Source organism: Podarcis raffonei, chromosome 1 (assembly GCF_027172205.1).
Source record: "Podarcis raffonei isolate rPodRaf1 chromosome 1, rPodRaf1.pri, whole genome shotgun sequence".
In the NCBI taxonomy this organism is placed as follows: Eukaryota; Metazoa; Chordata; class Lepidosauria; order Squamata; family Lacertidae; genus Podarcis; species Podarcis raffonei.
This window is the reverse complement of record NC_070602.1, coordinates 123,968,616-123,996,377: the sequence shown is the minus strand read 5'-3', so window position 1 is coordinate 123,996,377 and position 27,762 is coordinate 123,968,616. Positions and strand designations below refer to the sequence as shown.

The 27,762-nt window shown below is 45.6% G+C and overlaps 1 protein-coding gene across 5 annotated transcripts in view; it reads left to right on the top strand.

Moving 5' to 3' along the window:
• Positions 1-27,762, top strand: part of MYO1B (myosin IB) — a 151,832-nt gene that overhangs the window by 5,027 nt on the left and 119,043 nt on the right. For 3 of the 5 annotated variants that reach the window (XM_053360637.1, XM_053360628.1, XM_053360603.1), the window contains exon 1: positions 2,481-2,668. The exons of 1 other annotated variant lie outside the window; for it this stretch is intronic. The gene's annotated coding sequence lies outside the window, so the exon portion shown is untranslated. Of the gene's footprint in view, positions 1-2,480; positions 2,669-2,746; positions 2,772-27,762 lie in introns of those variants that run through there. One more of the 5 variants, XM_053360614.1, reaches the window with a different exon arrangement.

Below are 27,762 nucleotides of genomic sequence, written 5' to 3'. Positions count from 1 at the left end.
TTGGGTGGGAGCAATTTTCACCAGCGTGGGTACCTAATCTAGATCCAGCCCCTCCCTGTGTGATTCCTAAGATACAGGCCATCTCTTTAACACAATGTGCAGGTTGAAGTGGCCAGCATCCAGAAATGTAGGGATCTGATAAAAGCAAGGGGAACTGGATGTACATGGTGGAAGCATAGACACTTAAGATGTTAACTAGACCGACGCAGAGGAAAAGCAAGTGTTCTGAGAAGAGAAGAAGAGTTTTTGATTTGATATCCCGCTTTATCACTACCCTAAGGAGTCTCAAAGCGGCCAGCAATCTCCTTTCCCTCCCTCCCCCACAACAAACTTCAGAGAAGTGTGACTAGCCCAAGGTCACTCAGCAGCTGCATGTGGAGGAGCAGAGAATCGAACCCGGTTCACCAGATTATGAGTCCACTGCTCTTAACCACTACACCACACTGGCTCTCTTAGTCAGAGCCCTTAGTCGGAGGTTTTATCTCAGAATACATGGTTCTTCTGGATGCCCTCCTTGTCAGAAAGAAAAGTGCAATTATTCTCTCAGAGGCTGCCATTTGAAGTGAGTCTGTAGAGCAGCAGTCAATAAAGCAGCCACCTTGCCTTAAAATACATTTTGGAGCCTTTCCCATAGACACTGGAACAGGGGCCTACATGTAGGCCAGGTTGGCCTCCGCCAAGGATGGAGGTCCTGTGGGGAGGGCACAATGTGCCTCATCAATTTGGCTCAGAGTGGCTAGGAGCCTGCCCGCTGGTCTGCACACTCCCTGGGTCCAGGGAAGTGCTGGTATAATTCCTTGTCAAGGGCGCAAGGGAGCCTAGGTACACCTCTGCACTGTAAACAAAAGTGCAGCCATCCTGGATCTCGTAAAACTAGACTACAATCTTATTGTGAGTTTCCTGAGATTTCCTCTCTTTCCAGAAGGCTTAAATTTGTCCGGGCAAAGAGTTCAGCCCCAGTATAGCAGCCAACTCCTAGGGGCCAAGGTCTCTTCAGCCCCCAAAATAAAATATATGAGGTAGCTGCCCCCACCCCCCAGTTGATCAGCATTGAGATTCCAATGGGTGTGTGCCACATGTTGTGATCAGTTGTGCAGGGTGGCGCTTACCTGGGCTCCCCGCAATATTTTATTCAAGTTTGCAGCTGTGGGCCCAGGTGTCCATCAGTGCCTGGACAAAATGTGGGAAAGATGAAGAGGTGAGAGCACCTCTGAGCAGGTGCAGAGTGCATTTCCTCCCATGACCTATTGAGAAACTACTAATGAGATTATATGAGCAGGACTCCTGAATGCAAACAGTTGTGTTTCCTGAGCCTCGGCATCTCCCAGCATGAGGAAATTTAGAGGGAGATGCCATATTGTGGTATGTGTGTGTTTGTGTATGTATGTGTGATCTGGAGGGTAGGACTTGAACCAACAGCTTTAAGTTACAAGAAAGGAGATTCCAACTAAACATCAGGAAATACTTTCTGAGGGTAAGAGCTGTTGGACAGTGGAACGGTCCCCCTCGGGAGGTTGAGCAATCTCCTTCCCTGGAGGATTTTAAGCAGAGGTTGGATGGCCAGCTGTCATGCATGATTTAGTTGAGATTTCTGCATTGCAGGGGGTTAGACTAGATGACCCTGGGGTGTCCCTTCCAGCTGTACGATGCTATGATTCTAAACCTTTGGGTGTTGACAGAATATGCACACCTCGCAGACTTAAACATATAGAATCAGAGAACAAGAAGAACATATGTTTGAAGAAGATTTACAAGTTACAGGGAACCAGGCAGAGGGCCTTCTTGGTAGTGGCGCCCTCCCTGTGGAACGCCCTCCCACCAGATGTCAAAGAGAACAACAACTATCAGACTTTTAGAAGACATCTGAAGGCAGCCCTGTTTAGGGAAGCTTTTAATGTTTGATGTATTAGAGCATTTTAATATTTTTTTGGAAGCCGCCCAGAGTGGCTGGGGAAGCCCAGCCAGATGGGCGGGGTACAAATAATAAATTATTATTATTATTATTATTATTATTATTATTATTATTATTATTATTATTAAGATTGGAAAACGTTTATGGAATATATGGGAAATGATTGTGTACAGCTGAAAACGCTGGCAGCATTGAGATACAGTAAATTCAACAGTGTAAACAAGTTTTGATGGATGCAATAAGGGAATGCTGAATGGTACGGTTTTTGTAAAATACGCAGGGATTTATAATAAACGAAGGGAAGTCACTGATATCTTAAGGATGTGGAATGAGTATTTTAAACAGAAGACTTAATAAAAATTATATACGAAAAGAAGAAGAAACCTTCGGGTGACAAGGACTATGAAGTCCAATGAATGAATGAATGAATGAATGATGCAAACTTCCCCCCGCGCCCGCCTCAGCCGCTGGGCGGCGCTCCCCACCGGTTCGCCTTTGACGCCGAGGCGCGGGGTCCGGGCGTCTCCGCAGCGCCCACCCCTCCTGCCGGCCGAGGGGCGTGGCCGCCCTGGCCGCCGACTGCTTCGGCAGCGGCTTCCCTTTGGCTGGCGAGAGAAGCCGGGACGACCTCTCTCTTCTCTCTCTCTCTCGCCGGAGGGAGGCTTCTCCGCCAGGCGCAGAGGGCGCGCGTGCCGCGGAGAGAACGAGAGGAACCCAGCGCCTGGAGCTGCTCCAGTCGGATCAAGAGGGGGAAAGGTATGCCAAGAGGCGCCCGTGGAACTCCCCGCGGAGCTGCTTTGGGGGGCACCCTCCTGACCGCCCCCTCGGGCGCTGCTGCTGCTGGATCGCGCGCCTCCAGGTGCCCCGCGGGGTGGGTGGGCGCGCGGGGCTGAGTTTAAAAGGGGAGGGGGGGCCTTTGGAAAGGGACTGGGGTAGGGGGCTGGTCCAGTGCTGCTGGGCCAGGGGCTTTTGGAGAGGCAGTGCGCCCCCCCATCCACCGACCACCACCCCCCGCTCTGGGTGGCGAAGGGCTGGCTTGGGGAGGGTCTGGTTTGGAGATCAAAAGGGCGCATTTCCCCCCGACGTGAGGGCAGGAGAGGGGGAAGCTCGTGTTGCTTAAGGGAGGCTGAGAGGGAAGGGGAGAGAGGCGACTTGGGAAGCGGCGAGGGGGGACGGATGAATTAAGGGAGCTCGGTTGGTCTGGCTCGGGGTGGGAAGGACCCTTTTTTAAAAAAAAAGCCCATCCCGTGGGTCTCGAAGATGGGGGTTAAGGGGGATAAATGGGGAATCGGGGTTTGGAGACTGAAGGTTGGAATAGGGTGGGGAGGGGGTCGTCGGAGATTAGGGAAAGGCTTGTTTGGGGTTTGGGTGATGACGGTGAGATTTGGGAACACGGGCTTTCGAGGGATTGGGCATGGAGGCAGCGTTAAGATAGGGAGGCTACTTTGGCTCTGTCGGGGGATGAGCAGAGAAACCAGGATTTGTTGAGTTGCTCTGTGTGTGCCTGCTGGTCTGTGATCCGGATCTGCGCTTCTTTGGGACCGGGCACCTGGGAAGTAGGTCTAAATGGAATTCGACTAGGTCATTACACACCCACTTTTAGCCTTTCGCCTCCCTCCCCCTTCTTGAGTTTAATTTCGAAAGGAACTCTTGGAAACATGTTGCCAGGGCGCAGCGTTTTCTAGGAGCAGAGGGGGACTAAAAGTTTAAAGCCACGCGTTTGGTTTTCTCCGGTGAAGTTGGATGGGGGCATTTGTACCCCCTCTTGCGAAATCATTTCACTCCTCCTGCATCTCTTCTCTTCCCTGCCTGGTCTTTGTTTAGTCTCAAGGACTGGATGCGAGAGAAGAGCGCCTTTCTGTCCTTCATGTATGTGTGGCGCCTGCAGAGGGATTGAAACCAGATTCTGTGACTGTAGATTTCAGTGTGTTTAAGCCCTGGAGCCACTAGGGTGCCCATGTAACTCTTTGTCTTTAGAGACCTTTTGTCCCGAGCTTTGGACATCTGTGCCTTGTTGAGGCAGGGCGGGGGACTGTTCCTTTTGTTTAAGAATCCAGAGGTAGAAATTTTTAGCTGCAACAAGTTCTCTGCTTAGCAGCAAAGCTGCAAGATGGCATTGAGTAGAGGCAAGCTGCTGCACTGCCTCTCTTCCTGCGTTTACTACAATTGTCACCTTATTTATGAACAGAGGCTTTGTGCCTTAAAACAGCTGTAGAGGAAACAGAAAATCAACAAGTGAAGCTTTTTCTGCCATGGAGATGCAGTGGTGGTAGGAAAAAAACACAAACTTTTTTCAACATATATGGCAGCTGTTCAAGCTTTCAGTTATTTAGGAAAGCAAATAAAGAAGGAAAAACAATTCTTGTTGCATTTCTGGCTTTATTTATACCCCCTCCCCTTTTCATAAAGGAGACAAGCTGCCATTCAGAGTAAATTTCTTTGCATGGTCCATTATCAGAGTTATAACTATGTTCCTTACTCGAGAAAAGGTGGCTCATGCTTAAGGGAGTGCCTGAGTGGGAAAATCATATGGAAATAATTGTTGAGTTCATCAGTTTTGCACAATAGGTGACATTGTCCTAGAGTACTTTTTCCAAAGGATTTTTCTCTACCTCTCATACTAGTGTTGAAATCATCAAGGCAGGATTGCAAATAAGCCCACAGAGGTTACTAGCCTATCAGCTTGTATACCTGTGTGCATTTGGAATTTGTCACACACTGGAGCATGAATTGGGAGGTGGGGGAGAAGAACCAACCACCTTCTAGTTGATGAACTCTTCCAGGAGTGGGGAAGCTGTGGCCCAGTAGATGATGCTGGATTCTCCTATCAGCCTCATCCACCATACAGGTCCTGTATACCTGAAGGAGCGTCTCCACCCCCATCGTTCAGCCCGGACACTGAGATCCAGCGCCGAGGGCCTTCTGGCGGTTCCCTCATTGCGAGAAGTGAGGCTACAGGGAACCAGACAGAGGGCCTTCTCGGTAGTGGTGCCCGCCCTGTGGAACGCCCTCCCATCAGATGTCAAAGAGATAAATAATTACCTGACATTCAGAAGACATCTTAAGGCAGCCCTGTTCAGGGAAGTTTTTAATATGTAACGCTGTACTGTTTTTAACACTGATTGGGAGCCGCCCAGAGTGGCTGGGGAAACTCAGCCAGATGGGCGGGGTATAAATAATAAATTATTATTATTATTATTATTATTATGACCAATGGCCAGGGATGATTATGGGAGTTGTACAACACCATCTGGACAGTGACAGGTTGTCCTCCAATATAGGCTGTCAGGATAGTGGTTATTCAGAAGTTATCTTGGCCCCTGGTTGGGTGCTCAAAGTACTCTGCTTTGGGACACCATCATCCTGTGAACATATGTGAACATAGCTCAGTTGGTTAGAGCATGGCGCTGATAATGCCAAGGTTGTAGGTTCGATCCTCGTATGGGACACCTGCATATTCCTGAATTGCAGGCGGTTGGACTAGACTGATATGCAGAGCAGGGAAATGAGGAATCTATAGTAACATGTAGCAAAATGGCAGCTCAGACAACTGATGGGCAGTAGGGCTGGGCGATATCTGGTTTTCAACATTGTGATACATCACCAGCTAATCATTGCAATATATTGATATATCACAGTGTCTGAACTAAGCATGGAGTTATGTAGAGGCATTGGCTGGCTTCATGGGTATTCCCACATTGTGATTTTTGCATAGCACACACATAGTGATTAGCAATATATTGCCAGGTCAAAAATTATGAAACTGATATCACAATATGGACTTCAAACTAGTTTTGGATGATACATTGCTATATCACCCAGCCCTAGGGGACTTGCCTGTCATAGTTGACTTGTTGGAGTGAGAGGGAGACAGTAACCAGCTGATGAGCAGAGACTTGAATCCTCCAGGAGTTTGCTTCAGCAGCGTGTTCCCCACAGGGAACAAGCTGATGAAGTATCACCAAACAGGATTGAACGGCATTCATCAGCTGATGAGTGGAGACTTCACTTCTGCTCTCTGGAACCATTTGTGCATGATTTAACCCACCCCCTCATCAGCTGAGAGGGCTAAATGCCAGTTCCCAGCCAAACTGAGCAGGATTATACTATACCTCTTTCTCATCAACGGATGAGAAGGGGGCTAAATTCCGCTTCTTTGGGGAACTGATGGAGGTGACGCCATTCATCTATTGGAGTGGTATTAGCTGATTGGTGGGCATGGGTTGGGGAAAATGGTTTGCTGGGCCAAATTGGTCCCCCCTGGCTGGTGGGCCAAAGGTTCTTCATTATAGGGGACATGGGTGGCATTGTGGTCTAAACCACTGAGCCTCTTGGGCTTGCTGATCGGAAGGTCGGCAGTTCGAATCTGCTCAGTGGGGTGAGCTTCTGCCAACCTAGCAGTTCAAAAGCATACCAATGCAAGTAGATAAATAGGTACTGCTGTGGCAGGAAGGTAAACAGTGTTTCTATGCGCTCTGGCCTCCGTCATTGTGTTCTCTTGCGCCCAAAGCAGTTTAGTCATGCTGGCTGCATGACCTGGAAAGCTGTCTGCGGACAAACGCTGGCTCCTTTGGTTTGAAAGCGAGATGAGTGCCATGCCCCATAGTCACCTTTGACTGGACTCAACTGTCCAGGGGTCGTTTACCTTTTACCTTTACTCCCGGTATATAGGAACAGCTGTAAAAGCTGATGGCATGACTGCTCTGGTGGCATTCATTGGGGCTTTGATAGCTGCTCCAATATATGCAGAAAGTTTCGCAGCCAGCCCACTTTGCTTTAGAGTGCTTCGCTTTGGAAGAGGTCTTAAGCATCTTGCTTTGGTTTGGGATTTTGGGTTTGCCCAAGCTGGATCCACAACCCAGTAGCTGTTCAGTTTAAAAACGTGTAGTCTGGTTTTGGTCTTGCAAGCACTAGGGGGTTGACTTTTAGCAGATGGTTTGAACGGGCTAGGCTGAAATCATCGTCAGTGATGGGTGTCATTTCACTATTGAAAAGCAAATGGGAGCAGCTGTATTTATAGAAAAAGGGTTGTGAATTTTCAAGAAAACAGGAACTTTTGGTATCTAAGCCATAAGGGAAGATGTGAAATGTAAATGATATTCTAGAGAAGATCAATTATTAAAAGTGCTTAGATTAACTCAAGTGTGTCATCTCCATGCACAATTTGACTCCATCTGTCATGAATGTCTTGTCTGCAAGCTTATATTGAAGCCTGGTGTTTAAGGATGTGCTTCAATATTTTAAAGTTGGGGACCAGAGCTAATGTTTTAAAATACGTAGAATTCATTTCTGTATTCGCAAGCACTTTATTGATGAATGAGCTGAAATGTATTTTATCAGTGCAAATAATGGAGCTAAGGAAATATAACAGTTTGAACTGAGATGTGCACTATATTTCCTTTGCCTGCTCAAATAACCCTTGTGGATGCAGTGTTTCACTAAATGTTATTGATTATTTGCTCTGGGATGCTGGCTCCAGTGTCCCATTAAAGCCCTGTCTTTGATTTGGAAAGTCCTTGAATTAAAGTGGCATACACAACATGAGGGTAGCATACCTACAGAGCTTTCAGTAAGCACTAAACCTGCTTGACAGTGAAAGCCATAACATTTATGGCGTAAATCAATGGCTGTTCTTTAATAATTCAGAAATAATTACATTTAAAAAAACACACAAATGCAACAATATGTGGGTGGCCACCAGTATCATCTAATTTTCTTCTTGCTAGAGTTTTGATCCATTTCCAAGGAAGTTACTCAGCTTACGAGTTCCTCAAAAGACGTGGAGGTGGAACGTGTAAATTCCTTCAGTTTTAGAAGTGAGTTGGTGCACACATCTCCCATCCTTTGTATTTAACACTAGTAATTACTCTGCAACGTTTTATGTTTCTGCAAAACGCAATAGTGAGCTACTCATCTGAACACCCCAAAACATTCAGTCATTCACTTGAGCCATTTGGGCATGTATGCTAATTTTAATTCTTACTCCACAAGCATCTTAGTCATGATGCACCCTGATATTCCTTCTCTCGGCTTATTTTATTGTTAATGTTTTGGGAATGTTGGGATCATGGGAACCACACTTTGGCCTAGGTGACTTTCATACCCCCTACCATCCTTGCCTAGCAATTCTAGAATCACTGCCTTCTGAAACCATGTAGAATGAGTTTTTTCTTGTTCCCACAAAATTGCAAAGTCAGACAGGTGAACTGTTTGAGTCGCGATCCTTTCCCTCCATATGCCAGACTACCATTGTCTGTGAATCTAACAAGGCTCTAGGTGACCAGCCCTCCATTATGTGAATCATTGCTTTGTCAAATCCTGTTTCAAAGGAGAGGTTTTTCCCAAATTGGTCTCTGTTGGTCTGGCACATCTGTATAGTAGGGCAGTTAATAAGCTGATGCTCACAGAAAGCTTCCAGGGCAGGATATTTTTACTCCCAACGTGGGGTATCCTTGTTTGGTTGTCCATGTATACAGTGGTACCTCTGGTTAAGTACTTAATTCGTTCTGGAGGTCTGTTCTTAACCTGAAACTGTTCTTAATCTGAGGTACCACTTTAGCTAATGGGGCCTCCCGCTGCCACCGCACCGCCGCCGCCGCACGATTTCTATTCTCATCCTGAAGCAAAGTTCTTAACCCGAGGTAATATTTCTGGGTTAGCGGAGTCTGTAACCTGAAGCGTATGTAACCTGAGGCGTATGTAACCCGAGGTACCACTGTACTTGACTTCATTCTATGCCAATAATATTAATAATTTCAGTGCTATATGTTAGTCTTTGACAAAAGAAACTACTACGTTAGCGGTGCTAACAATACGTATGTTGCTATGGCTGTTTTATTAATTGCTGTACACACAACCCCCCATTTATGCGGGGGTTACGTTACAAGGCACCATGTTTTTAGTGAAATTGCATACATTTGAAACACCATTGGAAAAGTCCCTGTTCCATCCCTGCCCTGTTCCTTTTTGTGATGCCCTGTTCCTTTTTGTGATGTTTTCCGGTCGCTTTCGGGTTTGGAGCAGTGTGTGCGCGCAGTCATGCACATATTGAACACATGTACCGGTAAATTGGGGGTGGGGGTGGGATGGGTTTGCCTGTATGTGAAAATTTGGCTTACTACCCTTATCTTACTCTTCCTTAAATTTCTCAGTGTAACTGAAATAACTTCCCTGGAAAAAAGGGAGGTATTTATTTTAGGAGTTTTTGTGTTACATAAGTGGTGCAAAGGAGTCTTGAACACTTCGATGGAATGTGCAGAGTGTTGTTGTTTCGTGCATTCTTTAGCCAGAATTGTTTCTCTTCAGTTCTGTATAGAAACTCCCCCCCTCCCACTTGTAGTGCTAAGTTTCTTTTGGCAATTATAGGAGTCCTCATATTTTACCATGCAGGAATCATGTGGGGTTGCAGATAACCCTGTGCTTGTATGATTCTTTTTGAAATATAATACATGAAGAATACAGAGCTGTAAAAGAAAGAAAGATATGACCCAGAATCTCAAAGCAGAGTATTGAACAGTGACCTTAAACAAGCTGCATTTCCGTTTGTCATTGGTTGCATCAATTGTGCTTTTGCAAATTTACCTGATGCCGACCGGCTCATGGCACAGTTCCAGTGTGGTTTTATGTTATCCATCTCAAGGTCTCACCCTCGGATCATAGTCTTTAAGCACTGTTGCAGTAACAGTGTGAAAACAATTCATATTTTGGTGACATTTATTGCTTAGGGAGAGGGATCAGGCATGAGCTTAATGTATTATGGTTAAATTGCATTAGAGTCATTAAACTGAAATTGCATCGGAGCCATCTAAATGAAACGCTTATCACAAAGGAAACCATTTCTAGGTAGACAAGGACACACTATGCATTTTTTGTTTTATGTTGGATTTCCAGGGTGGGGTGTTTCTGGTTTTTTTGCAGTGTACTTCACATCTCTCTTCAGTGCTGTGATGAACTAACCAAGGTCTCAGTAACTGGGCAGGGGGTATAATGGATCAGGCAGTCCTTAAAGTCTCCTAAACCCAGGTTGTTGTGGTCCATGTAAATTAATCATAGAATTGTAGAGTTGGAAGGGACACAGAGGATCATCTAGTCCAACCCCCTGCAATGCAGGAATATGCAGCTGTCCCATATGGGGATCGAACCTGCAACCTTGGCATTGCGTGGTGAGTTCCCACCTCCCCCTCAGAAATAAAGACACAAGACACCGGTATTTAAGGTTAATGGGGGGGGGGGAAGGGCCCAACTTTATTGATTACAGGAATTGAGCGGTATTGGCTTAGCCATTGGTCCTATCGACTAACTGGCTTCATCCTGATTGCTTGAAGACCGGCAACGGTTAACCACCAGTAGGGGGAGTCCTGCTGATGCACATCAACTAGGAGCTCCCCTGGGGTCACCGCTCGGGGGCATGCTTTAGGCCCACACTTCCATAGGCTTCAGACAGGGCAACGCCCCCCGGAATCCTTTACCGGACTACCCTTCGTTATGGGGGAAGGTGATGGCGCTCCCTCCCCCCTCCCATCTGCATAACAATACCCCTACCAATGCGTAACCCCCAATGCCAAGGAAGTTGTGACCATTTGCTACGCGGTAGGCGAAAAACCAAATGGCTGGTGCCAATTTGCCAAGTGGAAAAAATTCCTACCAGGCCCCTTGACCCCAAACAAAGTCCATAGCAATGTCAAAGAGCAAAACCTAAAGGATGGGAGGGATGGGAAACCGGAGCAGCTGGAGTGAAGAAAGAGGGAAATCCTTTGCCACGCTGGCCCTAAATAGGGCAGGCCACGCCTTCTGGGCCAGTCGATTGGCTGGCAAGGGACATGACACATCCGAGGATTTCCCCAGTCTCGCGGGGGCTGTGAGTCAGCCCCCGGTCACGTGGGGAGGGCGTGAAGCCCGCAACCCCACCTCCTCTCCAGCTCAGAAGTGGCTTTATCAGAACCACGCTCTAACCAACTGAGCTTGAGCTTTGTCCCGATAACACCAGTGCTTAATGGTTGTACTGACTGCTCATATGTTATGTGCTGCCGGTTGTCTGTTCCCATCAACAGTCTGGCTTCAGCATTTTGCCTCAGCTGGAGCTCCAGACCAAGTGCAAGGGTAGCCTCTCATGGAGTGCACTGCAGTAATCAAGTCTTGAAGTTACCAATGCATGAATTACTATGACCAGGCTATTCCTGCCTAAGAAAAGCCATAGCTTGCACACCAGCCATAGTTGGTAGAAGGCACTCCTAGCCACTGAGGCTTTTTGACGATTGTTAGAAATGCAGATACATAAGCTAGGTGCCAATTGGCTCCACAGGGATGCGGGTGGCGCTGTGGTCTAAACCACTAAGCCTCTTGGGCTTGCCGATCAGAAGGTCGGTGGTTTGAATCCCCGCGACAGGGTGAGCTCCCATTGTTCGGTCCCAGCTCCTGCCAACCTAGCAGTTCGAAAGCATGCCAAAAAGTGCAAGTAGATAAATAGGTACTGCTCTGGTGGGAAGGTAAACGGCTTTTCTGTGCGCTGCTTTGGTTTTGGTGTTCTATTGCACCAGAAGTGGCTTAGTCATGCTGGCCACATGACCCGGAAAATTTGTCTGCGGACAAACGCCGGCTCCCTCAGCCTGTAAAGCGAGATGAGCGCCGGAACCCCAGGGTCATCTGCGACTGGACTTAATGGTCAGGAGTTGTTTACCTTTACCTTAAAATGGTTCCTTAAAAAACCAAGGTTGCAGTTGCCAAAATGGAATATCTAGTTGCCATTTGGGGGCAAGATGGCTCTAAAGTCTTATTTTTCAAATTAGTGACTGACTGTGCTTGATTCTCAGTTAAACATCTGGCTAGTTCATCTGAGCTCAGTTAAGCACTTTGAGAACTTGGAGAAGAAAAGTCACTTGATCCGGGGACAGTCCACATATATATTGGCCTCTTCCGACCTCTTTCTTAATGGAGTCCTCTCCTGGCCACAACTGGTTGAAAGCCAGGTGCAAAATGAGCTTGGTGCCTAGCTGATTTTGAGCACTGCTTGAGCCTCAAGTGAAGAAGGTAGTTCCAGGAGTATTCCCCCTGCCAAACCTCCCGAAATTGAACCTATTCTTAGAAGGAGAGTAACACCATCTGAAACAGGCAAACGACCCTTCTTCCCGGTTACCCACCCTTCTTCTCAGGGTTCACACTCAACCTATTAGCTTGCATCCATTCCGCAACTTCACCCAGACAATATTCCAAACCATACTCAGCCTCCCCTGACTCAGAAGTTAGGCTGAAATAAAGCTGTGTTTCATCAGCTCATCAGCATACTGCTCCAGTTGCTCCAGAATTCCTAAGGGCCACTCCCAACATCTTTGTACAAATGTTTAAGTAGCATTGGTAACAGAATCATGCCCCCGGCTGGCCTCCGTCTTTCTTGGGAGCCAATGGAAGAATGTGCCTTCAGGGCTAAAGTCAAACCATTGGAGAATGACAGCTCCTGCTGTGGCTGCAGAGACAAACACAGGAGTGGTGTGCTTTGTTGCAGCTGGGGCAGAAGAAGGTGCCCAGTTGTGCTGATGCAGGTATACAATGGTGTTTCTTCTTTCTGTGTTCCTCTCAGTGGTCATTCCTCCTCTGGTCACCGCTGTGGATAGACAACCTGATTGATTGTCTCCAGGCACTGTTGCGGTCATCTGCAAGGGATTCCCCCACAGCAAGGTTGAAACACAAGGATTATGGAGCTAAGACACAATCTCTCAATGCTACTATCTAGACATGGCCCTGCAAGGAGAAAAAGGAATTGTGTGTAAAATATTGTTGTTGTTTAGTCATTTAGTCATGTCCGACTCTTTGTGACCCCATGGACCAGAGCATGCCAGGCACTTCTGTCTTCCACTGCCTCCCGCAGTTTGGTCAAACTCATGTTAGTAGCTTCGAGAACACTGTCCAACCATCTCGTCCTCTGTCGTCCCCTTCTCCTTGTGCCCTCCATCTTTCCCAACATCAGGGTCTTTTCCAGGGAGTCTTCTCTTCTCATGAGGTGGCCAAAGTATTGGAGCCTCAGCTTCAGGATCTGTCCTTCCAGTGAGCACTCAGGGCTGATTTTCTTCAGAATGGATAGGTTTGATCTTCTTGCAGTCCACGGACTCTCAAGAGTCTCCTCCAGCACCATAATTCAAAAGCATCAATTTTTCAGCGATCAGCCTTCTTTATGGTCCAGCTCTCACTTCCATACATACTGGGAAAACCATAGCTTTAACTATACGAACCTTTGTCGGCACGGTGATGTCTCTGCTTTTTAAGATGCTCTCTAGGTTTGTCATTGCTTTTCTCCGAAGAAGCAGGCGTCTTTTAATTTTGTGACTGCTGTCACCATCTGCAGTGATCATGGAACCCAATAAAGTAAAATCTCTCACTGCCTCCATTTCTTCCCCTTCTATTTGCCAGGAGGTGATGTGACCAGTGGCCATCTTAGGTTTTTTTTTATGTTGGGCATCCCTGATAACCATCTTACAGAGCCAGTCCAGGAAGATGCTGTGTCCAGTGGTAATAAATTCCACCAACAGCTTGAGAAGCAGAGATGTATTTTCCCTCTTCTGATCTCAGTAATGCGGCAGCTTTGAAGCATTATGAAAACTTGCAAACTGGGGTGACAAGGACAGCCAGAAAAAAGTATGCATAACTGCAGTGAAACCTATGTTACCTTGATTTTCAGATAATTGGAAGCAATCATTGGTAGGAAACCTTTAGTCTAAATCCCCCAAGTCCAGGGTTAGCTAGGATCTGAATCGAGATGCCTCATTTACTTGGAGATAAGAATAACACGCAGCAGAAGTAAGTAATTAAGAAATAGGCATTTGAGACATGACTCAAGTAATTACCTTTCCCACTAGAGATTTGCAAAAGGCTGGAAGAATATAGGAAAGTGTGGAGGGTCTGTTTTCAAAAAGGTCCTCTGAGATCATCACATTTCTGAGCATCAAGGGGAAAGAATCTCCTTATACCCCTTTCAAATATCATATTTCTTCAACAGCAGTAACTAATAGCGCCAGAGTTTTTTGAGTTTTTTTGCTTAAGAATATGAATGACAAAACTGGAAGATGTAAACTGGAATTTAATCCACAGGATGTCTCCCTTCTTTTGAAGATTTGTTTTTTTTTTAAAAATCACACTTTGATGGGTATCACACTTTCATGTTTGTCTTATCTAGCCAGTTTATTACCCTAATTTGAAACTGATATGCATAAAAAAAACTCAAAGAGTAGTTGTGACTTCTGAAATATTAGGTGGAAAAATTAATGCTTTCCTTGTAAGATGTCCAGGTACAGTCGGGTGTTTTTTTTTAAAAACAACAACAACACACACGTTACATTTGAAGTCATAGGAGTTCAGCAATTAATTCCTTTGTTTTTGAGTCCTTTCTGAATTTGCAGTTCCGATGAAGAGCTCCGTAATCGTACTTTGGTATGGCCAAGTCACACGACTGTTTTGTTATGGAGAGATAGAAGTCGCCTTTGTTGCATGGAAGGATCTCTCCCATGATGACCAGGAACCAGTTGCTGTGCTCCCACCATCACATAACGTCTCTGCCTGCAACATCTGTGTTGACCATGGACATTACACAGGGGGAGCCTATGCTTGTAGTGCAAAACGTGTGCTGGAACTGGGTACAAAATACAGTGGTACCTCTAGTTACGAACTTAATTCGTTCCGGAGGTCCGTTCTTAACCTGAAACTGTTCTTAACTAGAGACATGATTTCGCTAATGGAGCCTCTTGCTGCCGCTGCGCCGCCGGCACACGATTTCCGTTCTCATCCTGGGGCAAAGTTCTCAACTCGAGGTAACTCTTCCAGGTTAGCGGAGTTTGTAACCTGAAGCGTTTGTAACCTGAGGCGTTTAAACTCGAGGTACCACTGTACTGTGGAAGGCTATGTGCTCTGAGCTCAATGTGCCTAGGCTTCTCCTACACACATATTGGCACTCAGTGTCTAGGCAGTGGGGATGGGGCCAGCACAACCTCTCCTATTCATAGAGACACGTTCGTGTGATTAAGATGTTAAGTGGAGCTATGGGTGATGGAACCTTCTCCTGAATGGGCTATTTTCCCAGGCTGACGAGCCCCATTTATCCCTCACTTCCCTCTACATCACATGCAGAAACTGCTCTCTTGACCGTTGGACCTACTCATCCACTTAATCGCCTGTCTTCACATTCAGAGGACCTCTGATCCTAAACCTCCACTGCCTTGCAGGATATCTTCAGGAGAAGAAAAGGCCAAGGAGTAAACCCTACACAAATCCAGAGTGTGTAGGGTTGCATGGCATCTTGTATGCCTCCTTCCAGCAACTCCTGGACCCAAGCTGGTGCCAAACGTATTGCTCTGCTTTCCTTTGGACCACATTAATGAGGCCGAGGCATGGGAGGTGGATCTTGTCGTCTAGGGGCAGCCCAGGGCCTCCATACACACTGCCCGGGCTTGTGCCCCAGGGTGGTCACTTTGGTGCTGCTAATGTCTTCACCCCCGGAGGCACACTCCATTGTCTCTCAAGACAGATGGATGCCAACAAGGTGATTGAACAAGTGAATGGAACTCAATGTCCTGGTTATTTCTGCTATTCTTTCAGATTCTAAACCACAAGCATATTTGTAGCTGCTGGGATATCAGTCATGCCATGTGTCTGTTGGCAAGATCACTGCAGTCTTGGGAATGAAAGCTGTTGTAAGGTTGCTATGGCTCTTGACTCATCAAAATCCATCCTGATTAGTCTCTGCTCCACCATAGTGAAGCCGACTTCCTCTTACCCCCAGTAAAGGTAAAAAGGTAAAGGACCCCCGGACGGTTAAGTCCAGTCAAAGGCAACTATGGAGTTGGGGCGCTCATCTTGCTTTCAGGCTGAGGGAACTGGTGTTTGTCCACAGACAGTTTTCCGGGCCATGTGGCCAGCATGACTAAACCGCTTCTGGCTCAACGGAACACTGTGACAGAAACGAGAACACACTGAAACGCTGTTTACCTTCCTGCCGCAGTGGTACCTATTTATCTACTTGCACTGGTGTGCTTTCGAACTGTTTTGGCAGGAGCTGGGACAGAGCAACGGGAGCTCACTCCGTTGTGGGGATTCGAACCGCCAACCTTCTGATCGGCAAGCCCAAGAGGCTCAGTGGTTTAGACCACAGTGCCACCTGCATCCCATAGTAGAACTAGCCAGAAGGCAATGTTGCGCCTACCAGCTCTGTATTTCTTAGGTGGCATGAGACATCCAAAGGTTTTCACCTGGCCCCATGACTTGCTTGTCTAAGGACCAGTTTTCTCTCACCATCCTTTACCTCCTGCTCACATGTCTGCATAAACAGCAGCTTGCTCAGTGCTTGCTGTCCCATGGAACAGTTTTAAGATTAGTGGTAGACAGGAAATCTCTTAGCTGTTTGGCTGAAGTTAAGAGCATATAGAATTGCCGGCTCTACTGATAGTAGCAGGAAGCTTCTGATGTGATTTGTAACAGGTATGCTGCTTTTGCTTCCTTAGGCAATTATCCAGCCTTATTTGCATGGCACGATGCCATTAATTGTGCTAGCGTTGCTTGATTTGATTCCCCCTGGCATGTTATTCTCTGCCTTTGCTCTGGATAGAGCAACTGTTTTCTAACTCGGGGTCTGAGCATCTATCCTATTTTCTTGGCTTGGGTGAAGTTAATCTGATCCCTTTCTTTAAAAAGACAAAAACAAAAAACCTTTCACCTTCTTATTTGGCCCTGATGATGAAGACTGGTGGAAGTCAGATGGACAAAAGAATTTTGTAATTTCCACAGTTATTTAACATTGCAGTGATAAAAAGTATCAAGTGATTTGAAGTGGAGCAGTTTGAAGCATGACCTAGTTTGTTCCTAGTAGTGTGCATGTTTAACTGATATTTTTCTTGTAAACACATGCAAGAGATGGACCAGTGTGGCTTTTTATTTCTTTTTTTCAAAAGTTAACGTCTAATGAAGGGGAATTTTGCAGAGTGTTCTTGGAAGGTGTATCAGCTGATATATTAATCTGTATCACTACATTTAAGGGTAACTATAAATGTGGACCACTTGTAGAGCTATTTGGAGTATTTTGTCTGAATTTTGCAAAGTGCTTCCTTACTCTGGGCTCCTGGTCACATTTGACCGGGGTTGTGCTAGTTCAGTTACTGATAGGATCAGTCAATATCTACAAAGGGCTTGTTAGCTCTGTAAAGCCTAAACTGTTGTGAAATCTACGGGCACATTCTTAAGTAGCAGAAAAGTAACTTTTCTATATGTATTTTTTTTTGCCTTGACCAGTCAAGTGCTATGAAAGGGAATGAAATGGAGAATATTGGCTAATTTTACTTGCTGTAGACATAGTTAGGAGTAATTATATCCGAAGAAGAAAACTCTGTGTTTACACACTCATATCACTTCCCCCACTGCAGTCGCTTGAAGTTCTGCATGTCCCTGAAAACAGTGATCTCTGCTTATCAGCTATGGTAATTGTTGGGTTGGGAGTCCCAAAGGCCCCATGGGTGCTTCATTACTTCTACCAGCAAGATTGTTTTTCAGGGTGTGGCATCTTTAGAGGGACACCTTGCTAGGAGTGGGCGGTGGTGATGTGTTCCTCATAATAGTATAAGGAAACTTTGGTTATTGTTATATTATACAATGCCTGTTAAAGTTTTTTTAAGACCTCGTTTCTGATGACACACTTGTTGCAATGAGAAATATTTGGATGTGTAAGAAATATGAAATAGGTATTTAGAAGTGGGTTAGGAGGTAAAGTTTGGAGAGGAACCTTGAAGAAGAGGCATCTGGCCTGAGTGTTTTATGTCTATCTTGGCTGTAAGCAGAATGTGCCTGTGTCTTGAAGTATAGCTGTAAAAAAAACCCCAATAATATGTGGAATCATTATAGAATCATAGAATCATAGAGTTGGAAGAGACCACAAGGGCCATCGAGTCCAACCCCCTGCCAAGCAGGAAACACCATCAGAGTACTCCTGACATATGGTTGTCAAGCCTCTGCTTAAAGACCTCCAAAGAAGGAGACTCCACCACACTCCTTGGCAGCAAATTCCACTGTCAAACAGCTCTTACTGTCAGGAAGTTCTTCCTAATGTTTAGGTGGAATCTTCTTTCTTGTAGTTTGGATCCATTGCTCCGTGTCCGCTTCTCTGGAGCAGCAGAAAACAACCGTTCTCCCTCCTCTATGTGACATCCTTTTATATATTTGAACATGGCTATCATATCACCCCTTAACCTCCTCTTCTCCAGGCTAAACATGCCCAGCTCCCTTAGCCGTTCCTCATAAGGCATCGTTTCCAGGCCTTTGACCATTTTGGTTGCCCTCCTCTGGACACGTTCCAGTTTGTCAGTGTCCTTCTTGAACTGTGGTGCCCAGAACTGGACACAGTACTCCAGGTGAGGTCTGACCAGAGCAGAATACAGTGGCACTATTACTTCCCTTGATCTAGATGCTATACTCCTATTGATGTAGCCCAGAATTGCATTGGCTTTTTTAGCTGCCGCGTCACACTGTTGGCTCATGTCAAGTTTGTGGTCAACCAAGACTCCTAGATCCTTTTCACATGTACTACTCTCAAGCCAGGTGTCACCCATCTTGTATTTGTGCCTCTCATTTTTTTGCCCAAGTGCAATACTTTACATTTCTCCCTTTTAAAATTCATCTTGTTTGTTTTGGACCAGTTCTCTAATCTGTCAAGGTCGTTTTGAAGTGTGATCCTGTCCTCTGGGGTGTTGCTCTAAAGTGCATGAATTGGACTTCAGAAAAATCCTTACCAAGGTGAATATCCCTTTGTTTTGCTTTTCTTTGTGATGTAATTAAAAGAGTTTCAACATGTAGTTTTGTGTCAGTCCCCCCCCCCCGCCCCCGGTTGCAACTTCTGGGCCTAATTTTAAATTGCTTTATTTTCCTAAAAGTGGCCTTTTAATGACCTGTTGAGTAGACTTTTATTTTCCTAGACCTGTAAGCTAATGATTACTGACTAGTAAATGCAACTGAAATATATTTTAAGGGTGTCACCAGTATTTTAAACTAGTATGGGTATGCGGTGACTGAGTAAATACTTGGAAACTAGTTTACAAGCCTTCTGATATACTGGCACTAAATGTTAGCATGACACAAGCAAGCAGTAAATTGTAAACTTTAAACATAATCTGGTAATCTAACTTCTCTCAGTCCAAATAATTTCCTTCACTTCCCCCCTCTTTTTTTAATGGAAGTAAAGTGTACCTCGGGTTACAAACACTTCGGGTTACAGACTCCGCTAACCTGGAAGCAGTACCTCGGGTTAAGAACTTTGCCCCAGGATAAGAACAGAAATCACTCAGCAGCGGGAGGCCCCATTAGCTAAAGTGGTACCTCAGGTTAAGAACAGTTTCAGTTTAAGAACGGACCTCTAGAACGAATTAAGTTCACAACCAGAGATACCACTGTATCTGCCAATATAGTACAGGAGAACCAGCAGTATATATTGGTTAGAAAGTCAGATCGGGAGTAATTCAATTCCTCCCTCAGTCTCTATTTCTGCTTAACTTTCCCCTCAGAGTGGATATGAGAAGAATAGGATGGGGGAACCTTCTATGCCACCCCAAACTGAGTTCATTGGAGGGAGGCGGAGAGAGACAGAGAAGCAGTATAGTGTTTTGTATTTCTGCCTGCCTGTCCACCTTCTTCTCCTGAACTGCTTTGTGGGTCTGCGTAGGATATATCAAGCTGAGGGGCTGGCTTTCTCCTCTTTGTGACTTGTAGGGAACAGGTGGTGCTGTGGTCTAAACTACTGAGCCTTTTGGGCTTGCCAAAGGTCGGCGGTTTGAATCTGCGTGACAGGGTGAGCTCCCGTTGCTCTGTCCCAGCTCCTGCCAACCTAGCAGTTCGAAAGCACGCCAGTAGATAAATAGGTACCGCTGTGGCGGGAAGGTAAACGGCATTTCTGTGTGCTCTGACACTCATCGCAGTGTCTCATTGTGCCAGAAGCGGTTTAGGCATGCTGGCCACATGACCCATAAAGCTATCTGCAGAAAAACGCCAGCTCCTTCGGCCTGAAGCAAGTTGAGCACTGCACCCCATAGTCAAGTTTGACTGGACTTTACTGTCCGGGGGTCCTTTACCTTTTACCCCTCTGTGACTTGCCATGTCAGATAAATCATCCATTGTCTGCCACTTAGGAACTACAGGGAGGAGAGAAGGCTGGTTGGATATGCAGGACTCAGTGCCTTAGTAATATTGCCAGCCAATACGTCAACCATGTGCATTACTATTCATGCTTATTAGCATGATTCCTGTTCATTGTGTCAATTGACAAGGCAGCAGGCGGAAAAACAGGCTGCCAATCAAGTTTCTTTATTGAACAAGCTGTCTTCACAAAGGTGTGACTTAGGCTTCACACACACAATCCAGACTTTAGGGCGGGTGGCAAATTAAGTTAGGAAGAAGCGGGATGTCAGCACTCCTGATTATCGTGCTAGAAAAGGCAGGTGTGGCCTGCCCAGTTGTCTGTTTGGAATTGCTGTGGATGCAAGTAGCCCTCGACTGTGTACATTGCTGTTTAATGTTAGGTTTGTGTAAGTAGGATGTTTCACTTAGAAAAAACATGGCAACTTGTCAGTTAAGCTTGGCTAACAGTGTATGCTGACCTCTTGTGTGTTCGGTCCAAATTATGACACCTAAAATAAACAATCCTTTGCTTGGCATTTGTGCTTCTGTTCTGTAATTCTTCTACAAACACAACCTTTGTAACCTAAGACCAAAAAAAAAAAAAAAGGGAGCAATCAGCTTAGTTTTAAGGGGGGAAAAACATCTAGACTTTAAACTGAAGTGATCTGCTTCTATGGGACGTATTATTTCTTTCTCTTCAGCTACGCTCTTTTAGTAGCAATTTCTCTCTATAAAATTAACTCCTGCCTTTTTCCTCTTTCACTTACAGTGGTACCTCGGGTTACATACGCTTCAGGTTAAGAACGGACCTCCGGAATGAATTAAGCACATAACCCGAGGTACCACTGTCCTTTAGAGGAAATACCGTATTTTTCGCACCATAGGACGCACTTTTCCCCCTCCAAAAATGAAGGGGAAATGTGTGTGCGTCCTATGGTGCGAATGCAGGCTTTCGCTGAAGCCTGGAGAGTGAGAGGGGTCGGTGCGCACCGACCCCTCACGCTCTCCAGGTTTCGCACACCTCTCTGAAAGCAGCGGGAGCCCAGCGCTGGGCTCCTGCTGCTTGCGGAGAGTTGCCTGCATGCTGAAGCCTGCGCGCGCTGAGATCAGCGCGCCCAGGCTTCGCGGACCTCTCAGCAAGCAGTGGGAGCGCTCCCACGGCTTGCAGAGAGCTGCCTGTTTGGGGGCTGGGGTCGGGGGAAGCTTGAGCTTCCCCCGCCCCAGCCCCGCGCCTGGGAAAAAAATATTTTTTTCCCCTTTATTTCCCCCCCCAAAAACTGGGTGCGCCCTATGGTCCGGTGCGCCCTATGGTGCGAAAAATGCGGTACCTGTCTGACTTAGTAATGTATGCAGCTTAAAGTTCTCAAATCATAACGCTCATGCAGATGCCTTCCATTGCACTGACATATCCTTAAAATGTTGACATTTAGCTGGTACCAGGGTGCATTTGTGCTGTGACGAGTTAAGATCAAAAGCTGAAACACTTCTCATGAATTGTCTTCAGAATGAATACCCTTCAGTAGCATGTGGGTGCTATACTGCCCACAGTTTTGCCTGTTCAGCGTGGCCAGATAAAATCTGCCGTGTACATTTCCCTCACTACATATTAGGTGTACAGTGGTACCTCGGGTTACATACGCTTCAGGTTACAGACTCCGCTAACCCAGAAATAGTACCTCGGGTTAAGAACTTTTTTTTAGGATGAGAACCGAAATCGTGCTCTGGCAGCGCGGTGGCAGCAGGAGGCCCCATTAGCTAAAGTGGTGCTTCAGGTTAAGAACAGTTTCAGGTTAAGAACAGACCTCCGGAACGAATTAAGTACTTAACCCGAGGTACCACTGTATTTAAACATGACACTATATCTTTGCATTAGGGATCCATGTCTTCGAGTCTCAGCTGCCTCCCCTTCCTCCTCTGGCCTGGCCACAAGGAGTTCAGAAGCTTTCACTTGTGTTTTAGATGAATCGCAGCTTGCCGTATCCTTCAAACTTGGTTCTTAACTATGATTAGTGGAAACAAACAAGCTTCCAGCCGCAGTTCTCAACTAACCACATTCAAGATTAACCATAGTTTAGGATTCAGATGACCTTGTAAACTGTGGTTAATGAGAAAGAAAAGCTTCCAGTCTCCTTCCGATGCGACTGCAAGGAGAGGGGAGTTGGAAACGTGTGAGGCTGAGGCCAAATGTAGCCACTGCATATTTGGGTGGTTCAGTAAACCATCCTATGGAGATCATTAAATGTTAAGAACGGAAGTGAAGTTTACACAGTTAAAATTATCCCATAGTCATGTGTATGAACATCTCACGGAAGCAGGTATCTCGGTAGTTCCACAGAAGATAAGGGTTGGAGAAAATGTTTTGTCTGCATGATTTGTAGTCACTAAAAGATGAATGTTTTAGCATTGCAAAAGCAGCAGAAGCTGTTCCTTAGCATAGCTGACTTAGACAACATTTTAAAAGTGTATGTAGATTTCTCTACCTGCATTTTGTTGTGTTCACTTTGCAGGGAATTGCTTCTCTACTTCGGGTTCATTGGGAATTAATGAAGTAGAGTAATGCTTATGGATTGATCTGTGATATCCAGTTTTTATTTCATGACTCATTAGGCTTAGTTTTGCCTTGGCCTGCTTTAGAAACTAGTTGCTCGCATACTTTTCTTTCAGACTAAAACACTGGGAAATAGAGATAACATTTCTGGAATTTGTTGTACTGTAGTCTCAAAATCACTATGTAAGCCTCAAGCTTAGAACTTTTACTATGTCAGCCCCCAAAAGTCCAGGATTCTAGTGTTTTTTGAGTTGTGGATGTTCTCAACAGCATTGAAAAGAACCCACCCTATTCACTTTTGTAGCATTTCCGCCCTTCAGGGATTGCACTGAAAGGTGCCAAAGTATTTTCCCATGCAGGGTGAGGTCTGTTGGTGATCCCATTGAGTGGAATCTCACCTGTGTGAGTAATATAGGAATCATCACCCTCACTCCAGGTTTGCCTTCATGGGTATAGCCAAGTGGGGGGAGGGGCAGGGGCAGGCAGCTGGCCCCTGATCAACAAAAATATTAAAAATGCATAGCTAACTGAGGTTTGACCCCCCCCGACAAAAGGCCTGGCCCCCCCCTAACAAAAATCCTGGCTACACCCATGCTTGCCCTTAGTGATATTGTCACATGACCAGATCTGATTTGGCTTATAAATATAGTATCATGATGTTCCATTCAGTGTGTGATCCGTTGTAGGATGGCATCATAAAGAAGAAAAGGACTTGGCAATTTGAAGCAGGGCAGATGGATTGGGGGCAGGGAAGAGAAACTTTGCTGCTCCCCAAAGCTCTGGTTACAGCTTCAAATTGAAAAGGTCCCGTATCCACTGCAGGGCTCACAGATGCACGCAGTGATGATCGTAGCAAGAATTCAGAACTTTCAGATTTTTTTGTAGCTATTTATGTGGTGTTGGAAGAGACCTCTGGGAAAGGAAAAGGAAAAATCAACGTTCTGAATGTGTGTGCATGAGTGCACTGGAAGGGAATCTGGACTATATGTCATCCTAAGAAGAAAAAGAATAACTTGTTATGGATTCTAGAAATAAAAAAGGATCAACAATGCTGGAGAAATAAATTATGCTCCAAACTGTTGCCACCTGATCATATACAGCATTTTTGTTGTGGTCCTAGGGTCAGGGTCCCTGCCGTTACTGTATTATGCTCACGTCACAGAGCCTTATGAGTGGATCCACCGGGGAGGCAGTAAAATGATACCCCCGACTGCTCTGTCACTAGCCTGCTTATAAGCCCCTACTCTAGCAGGTTTCAGGGACACCCGCAGTTTGCAGGCTATCATCTTGAGAAGTTTTTAGCAAACTGGAAGGCAAGGACACCCTATCCTCACCAGTTTCCCATTTGTCCAAACTTTGCCCTTGTTTCTGGAGAAGTCCGGCTCATTGAAGATAAACTGTAGTGACTTACGCAACCAGCCACCCTCTAGCATTCCGCTACAATATAATTTAGTTGTAAAATAATGAATAAGGAAGGTGGGGGGGGGGGAAGAGAGGTAAGTAGAGTGAAAGATTAAAAAAAAAACTAAACTAAAAAACAACAACAAGAAGGCTGATCGCCGAAGAATTGATGCTTCTGAATTATGGTGCTGCAGGAGACTCTTGAGAGTCCCATGGACTGCAAGAAGATCAAACCTATCCATTCTGAAGGAAATCAGCTCTGAGTGCTCACTGGAAGGACAGATCCTGAAGCTGAGACTCCAATAGTTTGGCCACCTCATGAGAAGAGAAGACTCCCTGAAAAGACCCGGATGTTGGGAAAGTTTGAGGGCACAAGGAGAAGGGGACGACAGAGGACGAGATGGTTGGACAGTGTTCTCGAAGCTACCAGCATGAGTTTGACCAAACTGCGGGAGGCAGTGGAAGACAGGAGTGCCTGGCGTGCTCTGGTCCATGGGGTCACGAAGAGTCGGACACGACTAAACGACTAAACAACAACAACAACAAGCCAACCCAGAGGAAGCAACAGGGTTCAACTCACATGCCTGGAGTATGCATGGTTCTTCACGGCTGTTTTGCTGATGGCGAACACTAGATCAGACATCTTAGCAATAGGGGATGTGGAAATGCTCTGGAAAATGTGAGGTGACACTTCCTTTGATGCAGTCCTTTCTAACTGCCCTGCAAACAAACCAGAATAAAGCCAGTTAAATAGCCAACATTGTCTTACCTCTCTGTAAACAAATCATGGTCATAGATCATAGAATCATACACTCACACAGTAAAGTTAGAAAGTACCCCAAGGGCCATCTAGTAGTTCAACCCCTTGCAAAGCAAAAATCTTGCCCAACATGGGGCTCAGACCCACAACATTGAGATTAAGAACCTCATGCTCTGCTGACTGAGCCATCCTTTCTGCATATTGAGGATGAATTGTTAATAAACGGTTTGTCTGGAAGTGCCCGCAGAAGCTAGTCCCAATATGTTCAATGGGACTTACTTCCTAAATAGTTGGTTTTAGGATTGCAGATTAAATTGAGCTTGCTTGCCACCTGAGCAGAGTAGCTAAGCATAACTGTTATGATGTTTTTGTTCTTCTATTGTTGCCTTTTATTTGTTTAGAACTGCTTTGGGAACAAGTTAATTGTGGAATCGTATAAAAATAAACATGATGGTCATGGATATCTAAAAGTGGCCTTTCTGAAAGCGATTTCACAAGGTACAAATCCAGAAGAAACATATAAAAACCTGGTTTGGAGGCTTGCTCGTTCTTCCAGCACTTGTGGTTTGCGATACAGAAAGCAACAGAAGTATTTTTGATAGCTTAGTGCTTCTTTGACATCAGCAAAAGCGAAACAAAACAAAACCCATGCAAACAAGATGCATAGAGCAAAATATTTTGTCTTTGGCCCAGACAAACGTGATGTAGGGGAACAGTGCTTTCCATTTTCACATTTACTTATTATAGATTTATTGCAACAACTGTGAATTACTGCCTATTCCAGCACAGGCTGATTTGTTTGCTCAGGATCTTGTGTGTGTGTGACAGCACCATCGGCTTGGAAGCATCTCAAACATGTTAGAAAGACGAGCTCTAGCTTTCTATGGTGGTACATTATTGTGGAGCTGTTATCTTGCAAGCAACCCTGGAAACATTTTACACTGAAGGCTGGGATGTACGCTTATGAGATAACTTGGGGCACTCGGTTGGCTTGTTGTCCTAGTAAAAAAAAAATCTGCTGAAAATTTTTGTTGGCATCTTTTGTTTATGTATCATTAAAGATTCCATAACTTCCCTTCCCTCTTGGCCATAGCTTGCACTACTTGCATGACTGGTTGACTCAAGTTGGTCTGCTGAATTTGGAAACTGCGCTACCTGGCAGAGGCCTAAAAATACATTCTGTCAAGGAGCAAATTACTGGAGATCCTCTTAAGATCATCCTGAAGATAACAGAAATTTGTTAAACAAGCATATTCCATGGCAAATAGTATTCCCCCCCAATAAACTTAATTTTAGGCCGCTAATAATAATAATAATAATAATAATAATAATAATAATAATAATAATAATAATAATAATAATAATAATAATTTATTATTTATACCCCGCCCATCTGGCTGAGTTTCCCCAGCCACTCTAGGCGGCTCCCAATCAAGTGTTAAAACAATACAGCATTAAATATTAAAAACTTCCCCAAACAGGGCTGCCTTCAGATGTCTTTTAAAGATAAGATAGCTGCTTATTTCCTTCACATCTGAAGGGAGAGCATTCCACAGGGCAGGCGCCACTACTGAGAAGGCCGCCAGAAGGCCCTTGGCGCTGGATCTCAGTGTCTGGGCTGAACGATGGGGGTGGAGATACTCCTTCAGGTATACAGGACTGAGGCCGTTTAGGGCTTTAAAGGTCAGCACCAACACTTTGAATTGTGCTCGGAAACGTACTGGGAGCCAATGCAGATCTCTCAGGACTGGTGTTATGTGGTCCTGGTGGCCACTCCCAGTCACCAGTCTAGCTGCCACATTCTGGATTAATTGCAGTTTCCGGGTCACCTTCAAAGGTAGCCCCACGTAGAGTGCATTGCAGTAGTCCAAGCAGGAGATAACTAGAGCTTGTGAACAACATGCCTTTATTAAAGCTCTGGTTTTTAGACCTTGCAAGACCAGAGGCGGGACGTGGGTGGCGCTGTGGTCTAAACCACAGAGCCCAGGGTTTGCCGATCAGAAGGTTGGCGATTCGAATCCCCGCGATGGGGTGAGCTCCCGTTGTTCGGTCCCAGCTTCTGCCCATCTAGCAGTTCGAAAGCATGTCAAAGTGCAAGTAGATAAATAGGTACCACTCTGGCGGGAAGGTAAATGGCGTTTCCGTGCGCTGCTGTGGTCCACCAGAAGTGGCTTAGCCATGTTGGCCACATGACCTGTGGCCACATGAGCTGTCCGCAGACAAACGCTGGCTCCCTTGTCCTATAGAGCGAGATGAGTGCCGCAACCCCAGAGTCATCCGCGACTGGACTTAATGGTCAGGGGTACCTTTACCTTTTAGACCAGAGGCTAGTGATGCCACATATCCAAATAAATAATACATTTAAACAAATGTGGGCTGGTGATACATCATAATATGTATGGAATTTGAATTTCATAATGGAGAGGAAAGTTTAATGTCACGGAGTAAGGGTAGAAGCACAAAAAGGAACTTGCTCAGTATATTCTGAGAAGTCTGCAGTGTTGAAATGTAATCTGATTTTGAACCACTGTTCTCATTACGTAGCACCAGCTTCTCCCAGTAATACTAGAATCTTGTTTCAAGCTCTTTTAAGATGTGTATTAGTGGACTGTTTGCCGAGTCTCTGTATTACGGCATTAGCTGGTGAGCAGGTTCTCCCACCTTCCCCCAGAATTTTCATGTCAGACACTTTAGGCGACAGAAATGCAGAGGAAGTTGTCAGCTGAGGGGAAATTTTGAGGATTTGAGGAAAAATTTCTGTTCCATCGCTGACCTGCTGAAAACTGAACATTTCCACTTCTCTTATTAAAGAAGACTCAAATGGGAATCTGATCTAGGTCTTTAAGGCAAATTGCTGTTGGCATCCATCTGTCTCGAGAGACAATAGAGTGCGACTCTGGGGGGCAAAGCCAAATCACTACACTCAAAGCACCAAATTAACCTCTCTGGGGCGCAAACCTGGGCAGTGTGTATGGAGGTCTTGGGCAACCCAGGCAACAAGACAACCTT